Raw genomic sequence first — 12,244 nt, 5'->3', positions numbered from 1 at the left:
CCAGGCAGGGCAGCCTGGTGTACACGCCTGTGCAGTAACTCCCAGTTCTGGCTGTCCACCGTCAGAAGAGATTTGGGGTGGGGCCGTCTGATGTGTGGGCACTTCCTTGCCCTTCTGATCTGAGCTGCCCAGTGTGCGTGCAATTTCCCCTGTTGCTTTGTCTGTTGCCAGAGCCGGGTGTGAGTGAGGCAGCCTTGTGTTTGCACACAACAGTGCCCTACTGCATCCGCGCTTTCTCTGTATGGGCAGTCCTGTGTGTACATACAGCCCAGTGGGTGTGTGCAGCAGGGCCTGCTATACCTGCCACATCCATGGCCAAGTGGACGGGCCCTGTGTGCATTGGCTATGATGCCCTCCTGTTACTGCTGGAGTTAGCTCCGGGACGGGTGCCTGGGAACGCAATACAGTGACTGGCCCTGCAAGTTGGCCATGCACCTGGATAGGGCTCCCACCTGCTATCCAAGTGCAGGGGAAATGTAAACAGTGGTGCTCACTGGTTCCTCTGGTCTTGAAGAGTTCTCTCAGCTTCTCAAGAGCCCTTGCAGTTCTCCAACCTTCTCTATGTGGCCACTCAGAAGCTTCACTGGCCCCCAGTTGTCTCTCAGAGGAATTGTCCTAAGTATAGGTGTACGTTCGATGTGTTCTTGGGTGGCAGCAAGTTCAGTGTCCTCCTACACTACTATTTTAGACCCCCCTTACTATGTTACTTTTTTTTTCTTTTAAAAACCTTATACAGTCATGTGCTGCTTCACAGTGTTTCAGTCAACAGTGGACCACATATACAGTGGTGGTCCCATAAGGTTATAATGGATTATAAGCAAAAAGTTTGTTTGAGCTGCTGAAAGAAAAGGCTAGACCTAAGATGTTGCATTTACTGCTCCGGCGGGGTGGTTTAAGTAGAGGAGGCTCAGCATGCTGTCCACCTGCCCTGCACCCACCCAAGACTGGGGCCCAGAGTTGGCGGGGGAGCGAGAGGAGTGGGCTGAGGAGAAAGGGTAACCATCTTTTGATTGAATAAGTATTCAGGAACACAGGTTCCAATTTTATGTGTATTCTCTTTTTAAACCTGGGAGAATTGAAACCTGGGTACCTCGGTTTTCTAACGTAATCTATTCTGGAAGACCATTCGAGTTCTGAAACATTCGAAAACCGAGTCACGGTTTCCCCATGGAAAGTAATGCAAAATGGATTAATCCGTTCCAGACCTTTGAAATCAACCCCTAAAACTGCAAGTTTAGCATGAATTTTACTATCTAATACCATACATCCATAAAATTTATGGCATTCGTAAACCAAAATGTTCGTCAACGGAGATGTTCAAAAACCAAGATACTACTGTACAAAAGAAAATTTGAAGTGATTGTTCTGATTAAAGAATTTGAGAGCAGAAAGATAGGTCACATTGAGTAAATTTTCAGCAAGTAGATTTCAACTATCTGGTTGACATCAATGACCATTTTCATACAGGGTGTTAGTTCCATTTGTCTCCATGACAACCACATCCTGGATACCTTTCAATATCCAAAAACAATTTTACCTCTGAAATCACAAATTTAGAAATTCACCTCGACCATAATAGCTCTATTCCTTTACACATGTTCAAATTAGATTATCAGTCTTGTTAAGCCCTGTCTCTTAAGCCCTGTCTAGATTTTTAATTGATCAATATCACTTGTCAGCTTCCCAGATAACCCTCGCCAATGTCATACCTTCCTGGAAAATCCCAGTCCTTGATGTATCCAATCCTCTATAGATTATTTCTAGAGAAAAACATCAAATGCACAAATTAGTATTACTAAAAATTAATGTTAACTGACTTCGACACTGCATGTTATCCTTAGTGTGTTCTGTAGTTGACTTCTTCCATTCCCCTTAACTATTTAAAACTTCTGTTCTCAAACTCCACCCTGTATGGTTACTGTGAGAATTAGATGAAAAAAGGTAAAAAGCTTTAGCGCACCAATAGTTAATAAATGCTAGCTACTGTTAATCCTTTGCATCTTCTCATGAACCTAGTGCTGTTAATTATCTTCTTTTGAGTCTTCAACCTCTCTCTCAATCTATTGATGCTTTTCTGTCAACATTTGTACCCCAAGCCCCCAAAATATTTCACATCTTTGTAAAAATTGTTCCTAGATACCATGTACTACAGCTGTAATCCTAATCCCATACCTTCCACATCCAATTTTAATAACTTGTTTCTATTATTGTCTACTTCCACACTGCCATCCCTCCCTCCTCAATGCAATCCAATATGACTTGTTCAACTTTGATACAATCACACTGAAAACTACTTTCATCAAATCAATGACGCTCATTTTCCTAAAATGTAGGAATTTTTCAGTTCTTTCTTTGCTTGGTCTGTAAACAGCACTTGACATTATTATCCAGTAGTCTTCAAATAAATATACACTCCTGAGGTACATGAAGGGGTTCAACAGAATCAGTTTCCTGACCCTGTACATCTATATGTACTGTAGTCTCCCTGTATTGGCGGGGAATGCATTCCAAGACCCCCAGTGGAAGCCTGAAACTGCAGATAGTACCAAACCGTATATATATTGTTTGTTCCTATACATATATTCCTATTATAAAGTTTAACTATTATAAACCTATTACCTATTATATACCTATTATAAAGTTTACCTATTATAAAGTTTTAAATTAGGCACAGTAACAGATTAATAATAAAATAGAACAATTATAACAATATACTATAATAAAATATGTGAATGGGGGCTCTCTTTATCATACTGTACTCACCCTTGTGATGATGGGAGATGATACAATGCCTACGTGATGAAGTGAGGTGAATGACTGAGGCATTGTGACATAACATGAGGCTACTACTATAAGGGTTACTTAAACACAAGCACTGCAGTGCTGAGACAGTTGACCTGATAACCAAGACAGCTATTAAGTGACTAACGGGCAGATAGTGGATACACTGAACAAAAGGATGATTCACATCCTGGGCAGGACAGCTGTGTGGTTTGAGATTTCATCATGCTACTCAGAAGAGCATTTCATTTAAAACTTATGAATTATTTCTGGAATTTTCCACTTAATCTTTTCATACTGCAGTGGACTGTGGGAAACTGAAACTGTAGAAAGTGAAACCGCGGATAAGGGGGTTCACCGTACTTCCTAAATTGATCTCCCTTAACACTATCTCCTTTCACAGTAACCTTTCTCCCACTCTCAGAAAACATTCCACAATTACTTCTGGCATGGGAAAAGCCAAAGGAATACCTCCTCCATGTTCCCCACAGGTATACCAACAGCAGTTACCAAACAATGCCTTTGCTGTTTCTGCTGACACCCAAAGCTTATTCAGTGCCCTCAAAGCTGCTTTAAGGAGCCCAGCTTGAACTACTAAAAATGGTGCCTCTTATGCCATTACTGGTACCAAGATGTTGCCTCCTAAGGCTTTTATATGGAGACATTTTGCCTGCCAATCTTCAAGTGACATGAAGCCATTTCTAAAGGACTGTTCCTTTAGGAATAAGGTCGGTCCTGAAAACAGGCTCTCAGTTCATGTAGGAAACATGAAATTGAGGTTTGAGCTGCCAAACAACCAAAGCCAACGGGAAACATACCTGTGTCTCTAGTCAAACAGGTGGCGTGCTTTCTTTCATAAAGCAGATAATTGGCATTAAGTTCCAAGTGGAACGTACATATGGGTCTTTCTTGTCTGGAATATTATCCTTAGATCAGTGGTTCTCAACCGTGAGGAATTTTTCTCACCAGGGAACATTTGGCCATGTCTGGAGATATTTTTGTTTGTCCCAACTGGGAGGCGCCACTGGTATGTAATGGGTAGAGGTCATGCATGCTGCTAAACACCTGACCGCACAGGACAGACCTCCACAACAACGAATGAACTGGCCCCCAAAATGTCGTGTTCCTATGGAGAAACCCTACCTTTATATCCAGGTAAGAAGGGCTAGAGCCTTGGGGCCCATGCATCAGAGGGCCCTCATGTCACCAACACTTCCTTACCAAAGCGCATGTGGACACCTCTGTCACTCAGAATCTACCACAGAGAACTGGCACAGTGCGGCCTATGACGTTAAGTAGTTAACCTTATGACCAGGAAGATTCACATCTTTTGTCCTATGTCCTTGAAACAAAGGTGATTATGTCCAAATTCCATGAATGCCTGTGGGTTTTGCCACTTCTAATGGCACATACAGACCCGGCTTCAGAGGACAGGAGAATTTGAGTGGTAATCGCGTTTCAATAAAAGAAAGACTTTTCACCTTGGTTGTAACGGATTCTTGCACAATGAGATATTGTTTCCCAGGAGTGGGAAATAGAGTAAAAAGGGCTAGCATTCATATAACGAATTCCTAAGAGAAAGAAGATTGAGTATGGGGGAAATTCCATTTTTAAAGACAGAAAGGATACGAATCTTCCCAAACTGACATAAAGACATGTGCCCAGATTTGAGATCAACAAATCCCAAACTGGATAAAGACAAACATCACATCTAAGCCTATTAGTAAAAGTGCTGTGAACCCAAGACAAGGGAAAAAGTAACAGCATCACGGCAGAGTGAGAAGTTTCCTTTGGTTCTCCCCTTACATTTACAATTCTGACAACTATAACTTTAACAAAGTACCCCCTGCTCAACACAGAAACACACCTGACAGATCCACATATCAGTACTTCTTAAGGTGAGCAGATTGGAACTAGCAGGGGAGCTGGGTCGCCGGGAAGGACAGGGACAGTTGCTGCAGATGCAGGCCGGTGTCCATGGCCGCTCCAGTGAGGACAGTAGTGGGGAGGAGTCCAGCTGCTGGGCCTGAAGTGTAAGAAGGGCAGAAGCAGTGGTTCCCCCAAGAAAAGGCATCAGCCACCCTCCTCATCGCGGCCACCCCAGAAGAGGGGGCTAAGAAACTTAAACCAACACAGTACTGCCGACACCCATCATGGAAGAGGGGACGGAGCCTCGGCCTTGAACTTGCCTCCACAGCCTCACCCATCCCAACAGTGCCAGGTAAAGAAAGCTGGAAGCTTCAGACAGCATGGTGGTGCCCATGACAGTTGCTGGCAGGCAGGGTGCAGAGCTTGGAAATCAAACTTGCCTCCATAGCCCCACTCGTCCTGCGAGAGCCCGGGAAAGAAAGCAGCACAGAAGTGCTGAGGGCCATTGCTGGCAGGTGGCGAAGCTGCAAGATCTCACACGTCCCTCCGTTGCCCCACCCAAACTGCCAGAGCCAGGTAGAGAAAACTGAGACACCTTACACAGTACAGTGGGGCCATGAAATCTTGAACTTGCTCCCCTGCCCCATCCATCCCAACAGAGCTCAGTAGAGGAGATGGAGACACCCCCTCCAAAAATACAACAGGACCAGCAATCATTAAAAATAAAAATGTAGTCTCGGAGCTCATCAAACCAGTTCACCACCCACCATATAACCCCACCACAGTGGTAGCACCTCATAACCTCAAAACCGAGGTGAGCTAGTCACAGGTGACATCCACTATCCCAGTGGGTACGCAGATTTGTCCTTACTAAGCAACACCACTTCAAGCCCCTCCCACCAGCGCTACTTTCTAGGGGTAACTCGGATGAAGATAGACTTAGATCCAAAATCCCTACAAATCAACAAGAAAAAGACATACAAGCCAATAGAATAAGGACAAGAGTCTTGAAAGGTACTTCACACAAACAAGAAAATCCAAATGGTCAAAGAACATTTGAAAAGATGCTCAATATCATTAACAATCAGGGAGACACTAATAAACCTATTTCATACACATCAAAACGGGTAAAAAGAATTCCGTTGAGTATATTATCTGTTGTGTAACAAATTACCCCAAAAGTTAACAGCTTAAAGCAATGAACATTTATCTCATAGTTTATGTCAGGAATCTGAGCCAGGGTTTTGTTTTCTGATCATTCACTGAGCTGTACATTGTTATTGTGTGTACCTTCTCTACTACATTTTGCCATAAAGAAAACTGTCACAAAACTACACGCAAACCCACATCCTATTATCCAGCCACGCACAAAAGCAGAGGGCCTGATGGGAAGTACATGCTCAGTGTATGTGAGCACTACATATTCGGGACTACTTCAGGTGGGAAATCCTATCTGCTTCACCTCTTGAGGGTCCCTGGAACTGGAAAGAAAGGAAGGCAACGGGCCTGTGGCTCCCAGAAGCCCTGCTGTTTGCAGCAGTGTTTGGCCTGAAGCAGGCTGAGACCTCACTTCCAGGGAGAGGGCCCAGTCTTCTCTCACGGTCACTGCAGGAGGCAAGTGTGAGGGGAAGTGGGGCAGGCTGAGGCCCTGGGGTCAGGAGTCAGGGATAGGAGCCCTTTAGGAGCTGTCACTGGAGCTCGGCTCTCGGAGACAAGCTGCCTGCCCCATGACTGCCGTGAGAAGATGTGAAAACCCTCTCTATCCAACCCCCACCCCCAGAACTTCAATGAAAAGGTCAAGGGAATTTTCCTCTCCTTTAAATGGAACGAATCTTTCCTGGGCCCAGAAAGAATTATTTATCAGGTGTTCGCGGCACTCCACATGCCTTTTCAGGGCCCAGCCGTGCTCTGAGGCACAACAGACAACTTTCCTCCTGAAAGCTCAGTTTATAAGCCAACTTCAAAGCCCAGGTCCTCAGAGCAGGGCAGGTGGCTCCAGTTTGGGAATTGACATCAAAGGGGAGTGCACAGGTTGATCTGATGGAGGGGTGGATGGCCACGGGCTGCAGGGGGAGGCCACAAGAGAATTTGCCTGTCCTCAGTCCCTGGAGAATTCATTGAGGCAGCCTGGAAGTGACACAGCCTTGCGGGCGAACCCCAACTTCAAAAGCCCTGGGACTTGCTGCAGGCAACTTTCTAAAATGGCAGAGAGAGGTTGGGGGGCAGGGAGATAGGAGATGACCCCAAAGCTGTTTATCCTGCCGAGTCAGGGAAAGAAGACAGGGTTTAAATGTGGTGGAATGACCTGGAGCCCTGCTGTTCACAATAAGGATCACACATGAAGGCCAACCAGCACGGTGACCATTGGTCGAGTGCTTCAGGATGACATTCAATCCTCACAATCACCCGTGGAAGGCAGGTACCATTATTCCATTTTGCAAAGGAGGAAACAGAGGCTTAGGGAGGCTTTGTGACTCACCCAAGGTCAGAGTTAATAAGGGTAGATTTGAACTCCACAATTCCTGCTCTTGCCCACTACTCAAGAAACTTTAAAATAGGGCACGAGGGATGCTCTCTGGAGGCTGGAGTATAAAACACGGAACAGAACAGAGATAAGCAAAGTCATCTGAAGAAGACAGAAGGCTCCCTGGCCAACTGGGCTTGACTTCTTTCATTCTGTCATTCATTCTACAAATTATTTCTTAGCACCTTCTGGCAGATGTCTGGGCACTTGAGATAATGTAATGAACAAGAGAATGTCCTTGCTGTCATGAAGCTTATATTTTGTGATGGGGACAGGCAATAAGTAAACAAATACAGTGGTACCTTGGTTTTCGAACATAATTCGTTCCGGAAGTTCTGAGTTCGAGTTCTGAAATGTTCGAAAACCAAGGCGCGGTTTCCTCATGGAAAGCAATACAAAATGGATTAATCCATTCCAGACCTTTAAAATCAATCCCTAAAACTGCAAATTTAGCATGAATGTTACTATCTAATGATACCATAGATCCATAAAATTTATGGCGTTAGCAAATTAAAATGTTTGTCAACGGAGACGTTCAAAAACCAAGGTACTATTGTAAAGAATAAGAGTGTGTTAGGTATTAAATAATTATAACTTATGCAGATAAATGATAACGAATATGTGTACTTTGCTAGTACTTCCCATGGGGCCAGGAACCATGCTTAGTATTTTCTATGTAATAACGCATCTAGTCCTCATAACCACTCTATTGAGGTAGTTGGTGATATAAATTCTTATTTTACAGGTGAGGAAATTGAGACCAGAAGAGGTTAAGTTTTCCAAGGTCACAGGGCTGCCAAAATGGCACAGCCAGGATTATATTCCAGGCAGCCTGGCTCTAGTGCCTGTGCTTCTTACCTCTGCCTCCTTCCAGTGATGTCAACCTATTAATAAGGGACTGGTCAGCCAAGGTCACATAAAAAGGGGGCACCTGCGGGGCAGTGCCATCTTATTCTGTCCCGAGAGAGGAAGCCCTGGTTCAGAAACGTAGGCACCAGGTCTGTGGATGGGGGCATCCCGCAGTTGGGATAGGACCTCAGGCTGGTGCTGCTCTAGGACACCAGGACTGTCCAAGATTTTCTTGGTCCCAAGACTGCCAGGCAACCTTCCAAGGAAGACTTGACCCCTTCTAAGGAAGACGCTCCAACCTCATCTGCTTTTAACATGGTCAGTGAACACTAGTGTCCTGGCAGTTGGGTTTTTACCCAATTTGCTCTGACTGTCTCCTAAGCCCAGTCAGTGTGATTGTAGCTGAAAGAGACAGCCCCACGCTTGGTGCTGACAAATCTGATTTTTGAGCCCCAAAGCCTGGGGACCAATGGCCAGTCAAATGTGCCAAAGTAAGTCCTCTCCGTGGGATCCCAGGCGATACTCGCTGTTAGATCACAACCATAATGACAGCTTCCATTCGCCGAACACAGGCTACTCACTAGGCACCAGTATGGCACTCTCCCAGGGTCTGTGAGGTCATCATTCTCAGCAGGGGCAATTCTATCTCAAGTAACCCGGAATCCAGGCCCACAGGACAGCTCCTCTATCCAAGGTAACAGCAGCCAATGTAGTGGTTCAAAGCTCTCTGGAGTCAGATACAAGCTCAAACATCCTCAGTCGCTTACTAGTCATGGAACCATTGTGCCTCGGTTATATTCCATATGTGATAGGAGAATAATAATAATACCTACAACCTAGGTAGGTTAAATTATTCAACCACAGAAAATAAAGCCTAAAATCCCGGGAGATGAATACATCAAAGTTTATTTCTCACTCCTGCAAAGTGAACTGTGGGCTCTGGGTTTCTCCTGGGTAGTTCCTTTCCAAGGGGAGACTCAGTACCAGTCGGCTTACATCCTGTGGTTACACCATCCAGAATATGTGGCTCCCAGGTGGCTACTGCAGGGAAAGAGAAAGCTAAAGAGAACGCACTGGCTCTTCAATGTTTCAGCGTGCCTGTAGGAGAATGAGGAAAGGGTCTTATGGTAGATAATATCCAAAGATGGCGGCTGCCCATTCCTTCCCTTCCTGTATGCGCATGCCACCCCACCCATCAAGAGGTAGAGTCTACTTCCCTCCTCTTTCTTTAGTCTGGCTGGCCTTGTGCCTTGCCTTGGTCAAGAGAATGTGACGAAAATAACCCTGTGCCAATTCCAAACCTATTCTATAAAAGGCCTGGCTGCTCTGCTGTCCTTGGAAGCCAGCTCAGGTAAAATGTCCAAATACTCTGAGACCTTCATGCTGTAAGAAAGACCAAACAGCCACATGGAGAGGCTGTGTGGAAAAATGGAGATGCCCAGCCAACTCCCAGCTCATCCAGCCACTCCAGCTGGTGGGCCAGACACACGAGTGAAGAAACCACCTTGGACATCGCAGCCCTCTATCTCCACGTGGGGCAGCAGACCTGCCCAGCTGGGCCCAGCCTAGAGTGCAGAGTTATGAGAAATAAGTTGTTGTTGTTTGGGGCCAGTTTACTACCCAGCAATAGAAAGAGGGTTTTGTCCCTGAGGGAGGGGTAGGGGAAGACAAAGAGAATGTTGGAGCCCTAGGACCGAGGACCTGAGCAGAAGCTTGAAGTGGTTCTCCCCAGGGCCCTGAGTGAATGAGAGCATGCACAGCCCTGCTTTGGAGCTCAAGAGACAAGAAATTAGGGAGCAAAAGTGCTGCCACGTAGGCCGACTGCAGCCTGGAAACTGGCCAGGGAGAACTCTGTGGAGAGAAACAGTCATCTGGCACTTCAAGGGTCTGCAGCCCGAGGAAAGTGTTGCAAGCTAGGCAGGGACAGTTTTCCCAAATGTCATGCAGGGTGTCATTCAGAATCTCTGGTCCGGTTCCCCACATGAAAACGCAGGACATGGTGAGGCCAAAAAGGAACACCCACAGAGCCATAGATAGGGGAGTCATACCACTATATTCTCTCTGGCGGCCGAGCAAGACACACACAGTAGTATCCACACGATCCACTGTCCGCCATTCACTTCTCTGCCTGCCAACCAACCAACCAATCAACGCAGCCCGGAAGTTACATCACTAGCCAATAGGCTAACCGGTTATAGCGGACGGCCCACCAATTACAGTCGATGGTCATTCACCACCCCAGCCAGCACCTCCCCACGTGAGGCCGAGAGCCTGGAAACTGCCCTATGGGACTCTGTCCCCACACCAAAGCAGGGGCTTCATGGCCACAAGACAGCAAGAAGCTGCAAGTAGAACCCTAACTTGACAAGACTATTGTGAGCTCACATAAGATATGCCTGGGGACTCCCAGAAATGACCAGAGGAGAGCTGGGTCGAGGACCCCCATTGTGAAAAGGGGGCATAGGCCATGAAAGCTGAGTTGTCACTGTCCTTGGGACCTCGTGTGTGCCCACCTGGCTAGTGTGGCCCCAGGAAACACAGAAAACAGCAGGAAGGCCTGAAAGTGATAGCCAAAAAACTAAATTCAAACATACATGAAACCTTCTTAGGGGCTCCCAAAACCAGGTGGGAGGAATCTGAAGCAGGCTGGTGGAGAAAGCCTGTTTATTACTGTAGTTCTGACCCTATTTTGAGCTCCCAGGCCAGTCTCCTAGGCTGGAGCTTTGGCAAGAACACTGAGAGGATTTTGCCCAGGCCCTGGGTTCTCTCAGCACAGGACCCAACTTTCCAGCTCCTCCCAGGGATGAGTCAGCCTCCGAACCTGGATTCCGTGTCTGAGAAGGAGGGGGTTTCTAGATCCAAGAGGTCTCTGGAGGCAAATAGAGACTTGGACCAACAATAAGCCAGGAACTCAGTCAAAGAGGGCTCTGTGCCTTCAGTGGGCCAGCACAGCCCCACTGTGCGGTGGGAAAATGAGATTTTGTGGATGATTCCAAGGCCCCGGGCCAGGATGGCAAGATGGACCACTGCTTTGGACCACACAACTAGCAAAATGTCCCAAGATGTCAAATCAGTTAAGGATTGGAATGGGGCTCAGCGGGAAGGCATCTGCGACTGATTAGAGATGTCAAGCCCAGGGCTGAGGACAGTGGCGCTTCCTGTCTGAATCCCTGACCTCAGCCAAGGGACTGTGCCTCTCATTCCTTCTCACTTCTAAAGCACAGTGTACAGGAAAGCAAGCAGCTGAGCAGTAAGGAGCCCGGATTCATGAGGACAAAACCCTCGTCCATCACAAGGAGCCCCTAGCAAGTGCTTCCAGGCTCTCCATGTAAAAGCCTTTGAGAAGCGCAACTGGGATGCCTCTGCCTTGTCCCCTAGGCTGTCCCCAGGGTGCTCAGAGAGGTTTTTTTTTTTTTTTTTTTTTTTTTTTTTTTTTTTTTTTTTTTTTTGAGAGTCTGTGCGTGCTGCTCCACAGCGTGGGACTCAGCCTCTCACTCTGAAGCACAGCTCTTCCTGGCTGGTCCACACCCTCCAACAACGACTGGCACCCTCCGCTGTGCGGGCATGTCCACCCCCACATGTGCCCTCGTTCCAGCGTCATCTGCATTTAACATCCCTTGTTGGGCTGTGGCAGAGAATACTCAACAGACTCATATTAAAAATGCCCTTTAAAATTCAAAAGCTTTGAACTAAAGAAATACCTCGAGAAGTTTTCATGGAAAGTTCAGCTCTGCTGATTCAATTCAGTACACTTAGCTGCACCTTTTCAAATAATAGGGAAAAAATGGAACGGGGTCAGACCCAATCAATACACTTGTTCAAACAGAATTGCGGGGACTGTGATGTACACACATTTTGTACTCTGCCTTTGTACCCCGCCACTCGCTCTGAAGAAAGGTTTCTTTGCTTGGAAAGCAATGAAAGTGGTCGCCTTTGGAGTGGAGGCAGCAAAGCAATGGCATGTTTACCGGACGGGAGGGGCTGCCATTTTTCACATCCCCCCAGCCTTGTCTCTTTGTTCTTTTCATAACAGCACGAAACCCACATGAGCAAAGTCCTCATGCACCCCGGTGTCTGATGGAAGCAGAGGGCCCGCAGCATTTGCCTGCCATGTCTCAGAAATGTGATTTGTGGATTAGACAAATAATTTGCTGCTTTCTTCCCACCCTTGGTGTGGACAAAAAAAGACTTGCCATGGAGTACTGTACCGCAGTTGGGGAA

The sequence above is a fragment of the Rhinolophus hipposideros genome, assembly GCF_964194185.1.
Source record: "Rhinolophus hipposideros genome assembly, chromosome: 10".
NCBI classification, from domain to species: Eukaryota; Metazoa; Chordata; class Mammalia; order Chiroptera; family Rhinolophidae; genus Rhinolophus; species Rhinolophus hipposideros.
Note: the sequence above shows the minus strand (reverse complement) of the source record.